This window comes from Elephantulus edwardii, unplaced genomic scaffold (assembly GCF_000299155.1).
Source record: "Elephantulus edwardii isolate Elephantulus edwardi_28Jun2011 unplaced genomic scaffold, EleEdw1.0 scaffold00221, whole genome shotgun sequence".
Lineage (NCBI taxonomy): Eukaryota > Metazoa > Chordata > Mammalia > Macroscelidea > Macroscelididae > Elephantulus > Elephantulus edwardii.
In genome coordinates this window covers 4,802,810-4,813,176 of record NW_006399971.1, presented here as the reverse complement: position 1 = coordinate 4,813,176, position 10,367 = coordinate 4,802,810, and the positions used below count along the sequence as shown (strand labels likewise).

The 10,367-nt window shown below is 40.7% G+C and overlaps 1 pseudogene; it reads left to right on the top strand.

The window, feature by feature from the left end:
- LOC102874929 overlaps positions 1 to 10,367 on the top strand; it is a 49,211-nt pseudogene that overhangs the window by 35,181 nt on the left and 3,663 nt on the right.

Sequence of the window (10,367 nt, the reverse complement as noted above, 5' to 3'; positions counted from 1 at the left end):
AATGTACAGAGCCAATGAACATATTCATACCAAAGAAGGTAAATTGTTGTTTTCTATGCTATACTGGCCCACTAGTTATATTACCTGATTTTTAAGTAGTTACCAAGTATGTAACAAGCACTCTACATCTCATAGTGCTAATCTATACTTTTTACCTGTTTATTCTTCCAGAATTGGGAAAATTTAGGAGATTTTACAGTTTCCTAGCAGTTTTATATCAACAGTCATGACCAAGCCATGTGCTGATTATAGAATAGATCATCAATTATCATGTGCAAATTCAAATTCAAGCTGAGAAAGATTAAAGAAAATCCACAAAACCCAAAATATGACCTTGAGTCTATCCCACCTAAATTTAAAAATTATCTTTAAAATAAGTTTGTGGCACTGAACAGTAATGATCAAAGACCAGGTGATTTGTAGAATAACATCGAGGATGTCTTCCAAGAAGAAAGGGGTCATTACAAAGGCAAAAGAGGGAAAAAAGACCAAAATGGATATCAGAAGAGACTCTAAAAACTACACTAAAGCATCAGGAAGCCAAAGCAAAGGGAAGAGATGCAAAAGTGAAAGAGATGAACAGAAGATTTCAAAAGGAAGCTCAAGAGTATTATTGGCATGACAAGAGTCCAGAATAAGAGTTGCATAGTCAAGTGGGGATGGGGGACTATATAGAAATGAAAGAGCTTTTTTTGCAAAAGAAAAAGCAAACTGGGGGGGAGGGGTGACAGGGAGGAAAATGTGCAACAATGAATGAATGGAAATTCAAGTTCTTTATAAACTTTCATTTAAAAAAAAAAAGAAGACAAAGCAAAGTATTGTAACAGAATGTGTAAAGATCTGGAGTTAGAAAATAAAAAGGGAAGAGCTTGTTCAGCATTTCTCAAGCTGAGAGAACTAAAAACCAAATTCAAGCCTCAAGTTGCATTATTGAAAGATGTTATAAGCAAAATCTTGAATGATCCAGAAGTCTAAAAGAAAATGTAGGGAATACACAAAGTCACTGTACCAGAGTTGGTTGACACTGGAACATTTCAGGAAGTAACATACAGTCAAGAACCAGTGGTTGTGAAGGAAAAATTTCAAGCCGTACTGAAGGAATTGGAAAAAAATAAGGACTAATTGATATGTTTCAGGTTCAGCCCTGGGTGTGCTCACCAGTCTGTGCCAAGAAATTTGGAAGACAACTACCTGGCCAAGTGACTGGAAGAGAACCATATTTGTTCCTATGCCCAAGAAAGGTGATCCAATGCAAAGTGGAAATTATCAAACAATATCATTAATATCATTTGCAAACAAAATATTTCTGAAGATCATCAAAAAACTATTAGAATAGTACATTGACAGAAAATTGCCAGAAGTTCAAGCTGAGTCTAATTAGAAGAGATATTATTGCTAGTATCAGATGGATTCTAGCTGAAAGCAGATAATAACAGAAGAATGTCTATGCTTTATTGACTATACAAAAGCATTTAACTGAATGGATCATTACAGACTATGGTTAACATTGATAAGTATGGGAATCCTTGAATATTTAATCATGTTCCTAATAAAGCCACCTAGAAATTGTTGTCCAATCAGAGCAAGTGAATACTTATATGGCTTACAATCAAGAATGGTGTGTGTCAGCGCTGTATCCTTTCTTCAAACCTATTCAGACTGTATGCTGAACAAATAATTCAAGAAGCTAGACTCTGTTAATAATAATAACAATGCACCATCAGGATAGGAGGAAGACTCATCAAAAACCTTCATTATGGAGATGACACAACCTTGCTGAAAAATGAGGAAGACTTGAAATGTTTGCTGCAGATCAAACGCTATGTACAGTCTTCAATATGGATTGCATCTCAGCATCAAGAAAGCAAAAATCTTCACACTGATTTGATAGACAACATCATAGCAGAAGGATAAAAGAACAAAATTGTCAATTCCTTTATTTTACTTGAATTCACAATCAACAATATTAACAGCAGCTGTCAAGAAATCAAAAAACCTATTGAGTTGGGAAAATCTGCTGTTAGGGACCTCTCCAAAGTACTGAGGAACAATTGTGTCAGTTTGAAGATTAAAGTACACCTGATTAAAGCCATAGTCTTTTCAGTCAATTACTATGCATCTGAGACAATTAATAAGTATGACGGGATAAGAATCAACGCCTTTGAACTGTGGCATTGGAGAAGAGTACTGAATATCCCATTGACTGACAAAAGAACAAAGAGATATGTCTTAGAAAAAAGTGCAGGCAGAGTTATCCTTCGAGTCAAGGATGGCGAAGCTTCTTTTCACATACTTTGAGCATGTTCTTACAAAGGACTATTACTTGGAAGAGAACATCATGCTAGATGGAAAGGTAGAGAAGGTAATGAAGAAGAGGAAGAACAAGATGAATTGACACAGTGGCTACAGCAATGGGATCAAGTAGGTCAAAAATTATGAAAATAATGCAGAAAAAGACAAGTTTCAGCTCTATTGTTCATAGAGTCACTGTGAGTTATGCTTCACTCAATAGCACGTAACAGAAACAAGATATATTTGCAGTAAACCATAGCTCACAGTAGTGCTGAGGCTGATTTGCACAACTTCCTTCCTCCTTTCCACAAGCCAAAAGGAGAAAATTAGCCAAATGATGTAACTAGATTGCTTTTAGTATTGAGTGAAAGGGTTTTACTGATTTATAGGACAGAAATAGATAATCTTAGGACTATGACATCACAATAAGGAACTCTGGTGGCCTAGTAGTAAAGAGTTATTCTAAAAGCAAGCAATTGAAATCTACCAACTTCTGTGTGGGAGAAAGATGGACAATCTGCTCCTGTACAATTTACTGCTTCTGAAAAACCTGCCGAAGGATCAGCTAGAGTCAATTCAGAGTCTATAGCACACAACAACAATAATCACACATCACAATAGTAAGGAGGTTCAGGAAAGCATGATAAGTGTAATGCCACTGAACGATGCCAGCTGTAAATGAAGAGGAGAGGAGAGGAGATGCAATTCAGGTGAAACTGAAGACTTGAAAAGAGAATAGCAAGGATCATGTAAGTGGTATGTGAAGTGAGGCCTGATTGGATGGATTGGAGGATGTTGTATGCAATACTTTTAGATATGTTGCAAGAGGTATGGGTGCAACGACATGTCTACCTCTGTGAAAGTTAATCTGGTAAACTCAAAGGAAAGGCTGAAATTTTAAGTCAGTTTTCACTTGAATTATATCCAAAATTGAATATAAGTTGTTGTTGCAAGTCAACTCCAACTCAGGGAACTGACATGCAACAGAACCAGGACAAATTCTGTATTATCCTAACAATCTTTGCTGTGCGTAAGCCCACTGGGCGGGGGCGGGGGTGGTATTCCCCCTTATTTTATTTTTGCATGTATCTATTTCATTGTAATTGCATGAAAGTTTGTAAAACATTTGGGTTTTTCTTTTTTAATTAAAACACTGTTGTTGTCATTATGTTAGTCCTTCTTATTGAAAGTTTTTCTCTCCCTCACTGACCCTCTACTTGTGCAAGCATGATGTCTTTTTCCAGGTTGTTCCTTGCTGATAACATGTCCAAAGTAACTGAGACAAAGTCTTACTATCTTTGCTTCTAAAGAGGATTCTAGCTGTACTTATATCAAGACAAAACTGTTTGTTCTTTTGGATGTCCATGGTAGATTCAATATTCTTCACCACCACTGTCCAAAGGCACCAATTTTTCTCTTGTCTTCCATATTCATCATCTAATTTTTACAAGTATATTAAGTAATAAGCTAGATCTTTGGAAAGCAGATGCTCCAAATGGAGTATATTTAATACAGAGTAAAGAAACTGAATAGCAGAGGAGGCCACATCACAATGTCAGCAGGGAAAGTTATCAGCAAGGAGCAAGCGAGTGAAGGAAACTGCCACTAGTCGCCTTAGGCAGCACTCTCTGCCACCCACGCACTCCCCCACCCCCGCCGGTAGCCATCCCCTTCTTCCTGCTCTATTCTGGAGATGGAGGATTGGTTCAGCTGGAAGTCTGGCTTTCACCTGGCTCCCTGTTGCCCTTCATGCTGCTAAGCTACCCAGGTGGCGGCAGTGGTGGCACCAAGCAATATCCCATCTGTCTCATGGCTAATGAATTCTTGACCCTGAAGAACATGGCCAAGCTGAGTACCAAGACCTAATTGAATAAGCTCTGACTATTCTCCTCTTCAGCAATTCTTTGTGGTGATGGAGCACTGCTTGAAACATGGCTTAAAAGGCAAGAAAACTTTTCTGGACAAAATAAATCCTTCAGGGGGCCTCTTAAGAACTTGCGAAACAGCTTGTTCCAGAAACTGCAGTGTTAACAGCAAGTGTTAGAAGATCTTCCAGGACTTGACATACCAGTAGGCAGAGGAAAAATCTGGCTTCACTTGGTGTTAGTGAAAAAGAAATTCTCAGAGTATACAAAAACTTTGATCAATAAGATGTAACGCCTCAGCAAATTTTATTAACCCAATGCCCCCATGATGAAAAAAGAAAAGGCTATAACTGCTTGTCTATTGTTGTTGGCGTTATTGGTGGTGTTCTTACGTACTATTGAGTACTATTGAGTCGCTATGTACAACAGCTATGAACGCTGCTCTATGCTGAGCCAAGCTTACTGTCTCTGACACTCCTACCCCCATTACCCCAGCCACTGAATCAATCCAACTCATCAAAGGTGTTCCTCTCTTGCACTGTCCCTCCACCCTCCCAAGTATGGTGTCTCTCTTCAAGGACTGGTCCCTCCTTGTAACATGTTCAAATTATGTCAGATGGAGTTTCAGAATCCTTGTCACCAAGGAGCAGCCTGGTTTCACTCTCTGTAGAAGAAACATGTTTATTCTCCTAACAGTCCATATTATATTCAATACTCTTCTCCAGCACAACAGTTCAAAGACATCAAGTCTCCTTCTATGATCCTTAGTCATTGCGCAGCTTTCTGATGCATAGCAACTAATTGCAATGACCACAGCCTGCATAAGGCGCACTTTGGTCTCCAGAATGATGTCGTTGCTCTTCAGTACTCTGGAGAGGTCTCTGACAGCAGACTTTCCCAATGTAATATGCCTTTTAACTTCCTGGCTGTTGATAACAAGAGTGCTGATTGTGGAGCCAAACAAATGGAAGCCGTTAACAATCTCAGTCTCTTCACTGTCTATCAGAATGCTTCCAATCGGCCCAGTGGTAAGAATGACAATCTTTGTTTTATTCATGTTGCGCTTCAATCCATATTTAAGGCTGCATATCTTTACCTTCTGCAGCAAACATTTCACGTCCTTCTTAGTTTCAGCAAGCAAGGTTGTGTCATCTGTTTAGTGCAGATTGTTGATGAGTCTTCCTCCAATCCTGATGCCACATTCCTCCTCATAGAGCCCAGCGTGCCAAGTGATCTGTTCCACATATAGATTGAAAAGGTACAGAGATAGGACACATCCCTGGTGAATACCTTTCCTGATTTTGAACCACACAGTGTTTCCTTGCTCTGTTCAGACGACTGCCTTCTGGTCCAAGTATAGATTTCACATAAGTGCAATCAAGTGTTCTGGGATTCCCATTCTCCTCAGAGTCAGCCACAGTTTGTTGTGATCCACACAAGCAATGCCTTTGCATAGTCAATGAACCACAGATAGACATTCCATTGGTACTGTCGGCTTTCAGACAAGATCCATCTAATATTAGCTATAATATCCTTACTACCATGGCCTCTTCTGAACTCAGCCTGCACATCTGGCTATTGGTGGGTCTAAATGTCATTGATGCCAACTTATGTATGAAAGGAGAAGATTTGAACTCTTGGGTTGGATTTATAGACATTTTGAAGTGTCTCAAAGATAGTATAAGCAATGAAGGAGGTGGTCAAATCACCGTAATACCAGACCAGAAGAACTATGTAGAAGAGCTCAACAGACATCTGAATACTACTGTCATTATGTTAATCCATCTTCTTAAAAGTTTTCTTCTCCCTCACTGACCCTCTCCTTGTGCAAGCATGATCTTGTTTTCCAAGAGTGTCTCCTCCAGGTAATATGTTCAAAGTATTTGAGGCAAAATCTTACCATCCTTGCTTGTAAAGAGGACTCTGGCTGCACTTCTTTGAAAACAGAATTGTACATGATATGTTAGAAAAATATAATACAAAACTGACAGCAGAGCTTGCAGTTGCAAATAAGATTATTGCTTTGCAAGAGGAGATGGAACAAGTTAAAAAAGAAAGCTCCTACATACTGGAATCCAATCGAAAGGGTCCTAAGCAAGACAAAACTTTAGAAGAGCAAGCATTGAGTGAAGCAAGAAAGCATCTAAAGAAAGACACTGGATATTGAAAAAGAGCTGGAGATACAGATTGGCATGAGACAGGAGATGTAATTGACCATGAAGATACTGGAGAAGGAAGTCTGTGAGAAGCAGGATGTCCTGGTGTCTCTACAACAGCTTGAATGATCTCAGGGCTCACAAGCATGAACTTGTCTTTAAGTTGCAAAGGTCAGACTCAGGAGCAAAACAAAAAAGCTAACTGAATGGTCAATTCTAAGAGAAAAATAATCAAATAACTGCTAAAATAAAACAACTGGAACAAAGATTGCACCAGGCTAAACGAGGCCTCCAGTCTGCCAAACTGGACAATCAGCTCTTCAAGCAGGACTTTGGAGACAAGGTCAACAATCTGTAGCTGGAAATAGAGTGGCTCACCAGGCAGTGAAACCAGCTTGAGTTAGAACTAAAACAGGAAAGAAAAAAGGACAGTTACAAAATGTCAAGGGCATCCCTGGGAAGGGTACACAGAAGACAGAATTTAAAATGGATGGAAAAATTCAAGAAATGTTAAACCAAAAAAGTCCTTGGAATAAAGCCACAGGCTGCAGCTTCAACTCATAGATCAACAGGATCAACTTCTGCTCTTTGAAAAGCCACAGGTGTATCAGCTATGACAGGGAGACAATGGAAGCATAGAAAGAAATGTATGTGGATGTGCTGAGGACTGGTGACTTGGCAGCTTAACATCTGTGAACTGACTGACAACCACAAACTCCCTGTGGGGCCCAACCCCTGCTCCCACCCACGCCAGAGCACCGCACCTCCACACCCACCCATGGCCTCGGCGTCACAGCCTTTCACCCCAGGCAGTACCCCAAGGCCACTAGAGAGTCCTTCATGCTGCACAAAGACCGACCAACAGCCATGAACAGCAGGGCTTTTAATCAGAACTTTTGTTGGAGCAATTCCTTTCAGAGCTACAGGAACACAAAGCCACACCACGGATCCAGCCATCACCCAAAGCCACCAGCTGAGCTGCTGTGGGACTGATATGGCAGGAGAAAGGTAGATAGAATCCTGACTGGGTTTTCTTGGGCACCATGGATTGCCTGAGAGAGTACCTAAGGGAAAGCCCACTGATGGGAATTTGGCTGAGCTCTCTGGGTCCACACCAACTGCCCAGGAATGAGCCGACCAGTGGTAATTTGTCTGAACTTTTGTGGGCACTGCAGACCAGCCCAGCAGTGAGTGGGTTGGTGGGAATGTGACTTCTTGTGTCCCATTGGACCTAGGACCCTGCTTGGGCAGGGGCCACTGCAGGAGGGCAGCTGCGTAAGTGCCACTGGGCAGGGACCACTGAGTGAAAACCACTGGGTGGGAGAAGGACAGGTGGAATTTGAATAGGGACTCCAATCATGATCACACCCAGACAGCTGAGGTCTGAGGGAGGTCCCCCAAGTGGTTGACCTGCCCCTGTGATGGCCCCAGCCTCATGCCTGCCCCACCCCATTTGGCTCCACACCTGTACCTACACTTCTGGTCAATCAGCTTGCCTTTAATCCAGAGTACCTTGACCTGTCTTACCTACAAGAGGTTGCTCTCACAGGTTTTGAACTGACATTTCCCTGGTAGTCAGAAGTTCAGAGAAAAACACAAGTGGGATAGCTGCCCAACTGATCTCTAGAGCATTGTCTTCAGATCAAGAACTTATCAATGTCTAGAAGAATGCACGCTATCACACACACACTACACAAGCACAAAGCAAGATGTCACTCCTAAATGTTGACAGGGTATCAATGGATTTCCTTAAGCCACAAAGTCTAATGGAACTTTCTGATACAGAATTAAAAAGAATAATGATTGAATATTTTCAATGGATGAAAGAAACTTGAAGAATTACAGGGTTGTTGTTGTTGTTGTTGTTGTTATGTGCCGTCGTGTCGCTTGTGACTCATAGCGACCCTATGTACAACAGCCCTAAACTCTGCTCTGTCCTGTGCCAATCGCACCGTCTCTGACACACCCAACCCGATTACCCCAATCACTGAATCAATCCACCTCACAGGGGACCTTCCCCTTCTGCACTGTCCCTCCACCCTACCAAGCATGATGTGCCTCTCCCAGGACCTATCCCTCCTTGCAGCAAGTCCAAAGTATGTTAGACGGAGCCTCAGAATCCTTGCCTCCAAGGAGCAGCCCGGTTTGACCCTTTCCAGGATGAATCTGTTTGTTTTCCTAGCAGTCCATGGTACGCTCAATACTCTTCTCCAGCACCAAAGCTCAAAGGCATCAATTCTCCTTCTATCCTCCCTAGTCATTGACCAACTCTCTGATGCATAACAAGTGATTGCGAAGACCATGGCCTGTATCAGACGCACCTTAGTCTCCAAAGAGACACCATTGCTCTTCAGTACTTTGGAGAGGTCCCTAATAGCAGACTTTCTCATGGCAATATGTCTTCTAATTTCCTGGCTACTGGTGCCAAGAGTGTTGACTGTGGAGCCAAGCAAACTGAAGCTGTGAACAATCTCAATCTCTTCACCATCCATCCTGATGCTACCAATTGGTCCAGTGGTGAGAATCTTTGTCTTCTTGACATCGAGCCTGAATCCATACTGGAGGTTGCAGTCCTTGACCCACTGCAGCAAGTGCTTCAGGTCCTCCTCAGTTTCAGCAAACAGGGTTGTATCATCTGCATATCTCAGATTGTTGATAGATCTTCCACCTATCTTGACCTCACATTTCTCCTCATAGAGCCCAGCCTCCCAGACAATCTGTTCGGCATACAGTTTGAAAAGTTATGGAAACCTGGAAGAGCTAAAAAAAACAATCCAGAACAATGTAGAGAAAACAAAAGAGGCATTAGCAGCACTGGGAAAACAAGAAACCACTATACAAAATATGAGGTCCAAAACTTCAGATGCTGTCAACATGATGGAGGGACACATGAGCAGAGTTGAAGAGAAGGAACACAGAACCAGTGAAATAGAAGACAGAATTGTCACCACTGATCTTCTAGAGCAAAAAGCAGACTTAAAAAGGAAGGAAAAACTAAGAGTAATATGGGACACCATAAAGAGAAATAACATGTGCATCATTGGAATCCCAGAACAGGAAGAAGCAACTAAAGGCAACAGAAAAGTTGTGGAAGAATTACTAGAGGAATACTTCCCAGGCATAATGAAGAACGAGAAAATATATATTCAAGAAGCCCAACGAACACCATATAGAATTGACCACAAAAGAAAAACACCAAGGCATATAATAGTTAAATTTGCCAGAACCAAAGATAAGGAGAAAATTCTGAAAGCAGCAAGGGAGAAACAAAGAGTAACCTATAAGCTAGAGCAGATAAGATTAAGTGCTGATTTCTCTGCAGAAACCATGCAAGCAAGAACAGAGAGGAAGGACATATAACAAACACTAAAAGAACACAATTGTCAAACAAGAATACTGTGCCCAGCAAAATTATCCATCAAATATGAGGGAGAGATCAAGATATTCCCAGAAAAGTAGAACTTAAGAGAGTTTGTAAAAACAAGACCAGCATTGCAGGAAAGATTCAGAGATCTCCTTCTTACAGAGGTACCACAGAAAGAATCATGGACCAAAGTAACTGGCAACAACACCACAAAACTCAACACAATGATAGCAATAAAACCTTGCTTCTCAATAATCACACTGAATGTGAATGGTTAACATGCACCACTGAAGAGAAAAAGAGTAGCAGATTGGATAAAAAACCAAAATCCATCAATATGTTGTCTAAAAGAGACACACCTGAAAAATTAATATAAAGAAAGACTAAAAACAAAAGGATGGGGGAAAATATACCAAGCAAATGGAAACCAGAAAAAAGCAGGAATAGCAATATGAATCTCTGATAAAGTAAATGTCAATGTAAAAACCATCACAACAGACAAGGAAGGTCACAACAATAATAAATATCTATGCAACAAATGAAAGACCTGCAAAATACATAAAACAAACATTAACAAAACTGAAAAAGGAAATAGACAACACTACTATAGTACTTGGAGACTTCAGTACACCCCTCTCAAGAAAAGATAGAACTACCAGAAAGAAACTCAACAAAGATAATGAAGGATTA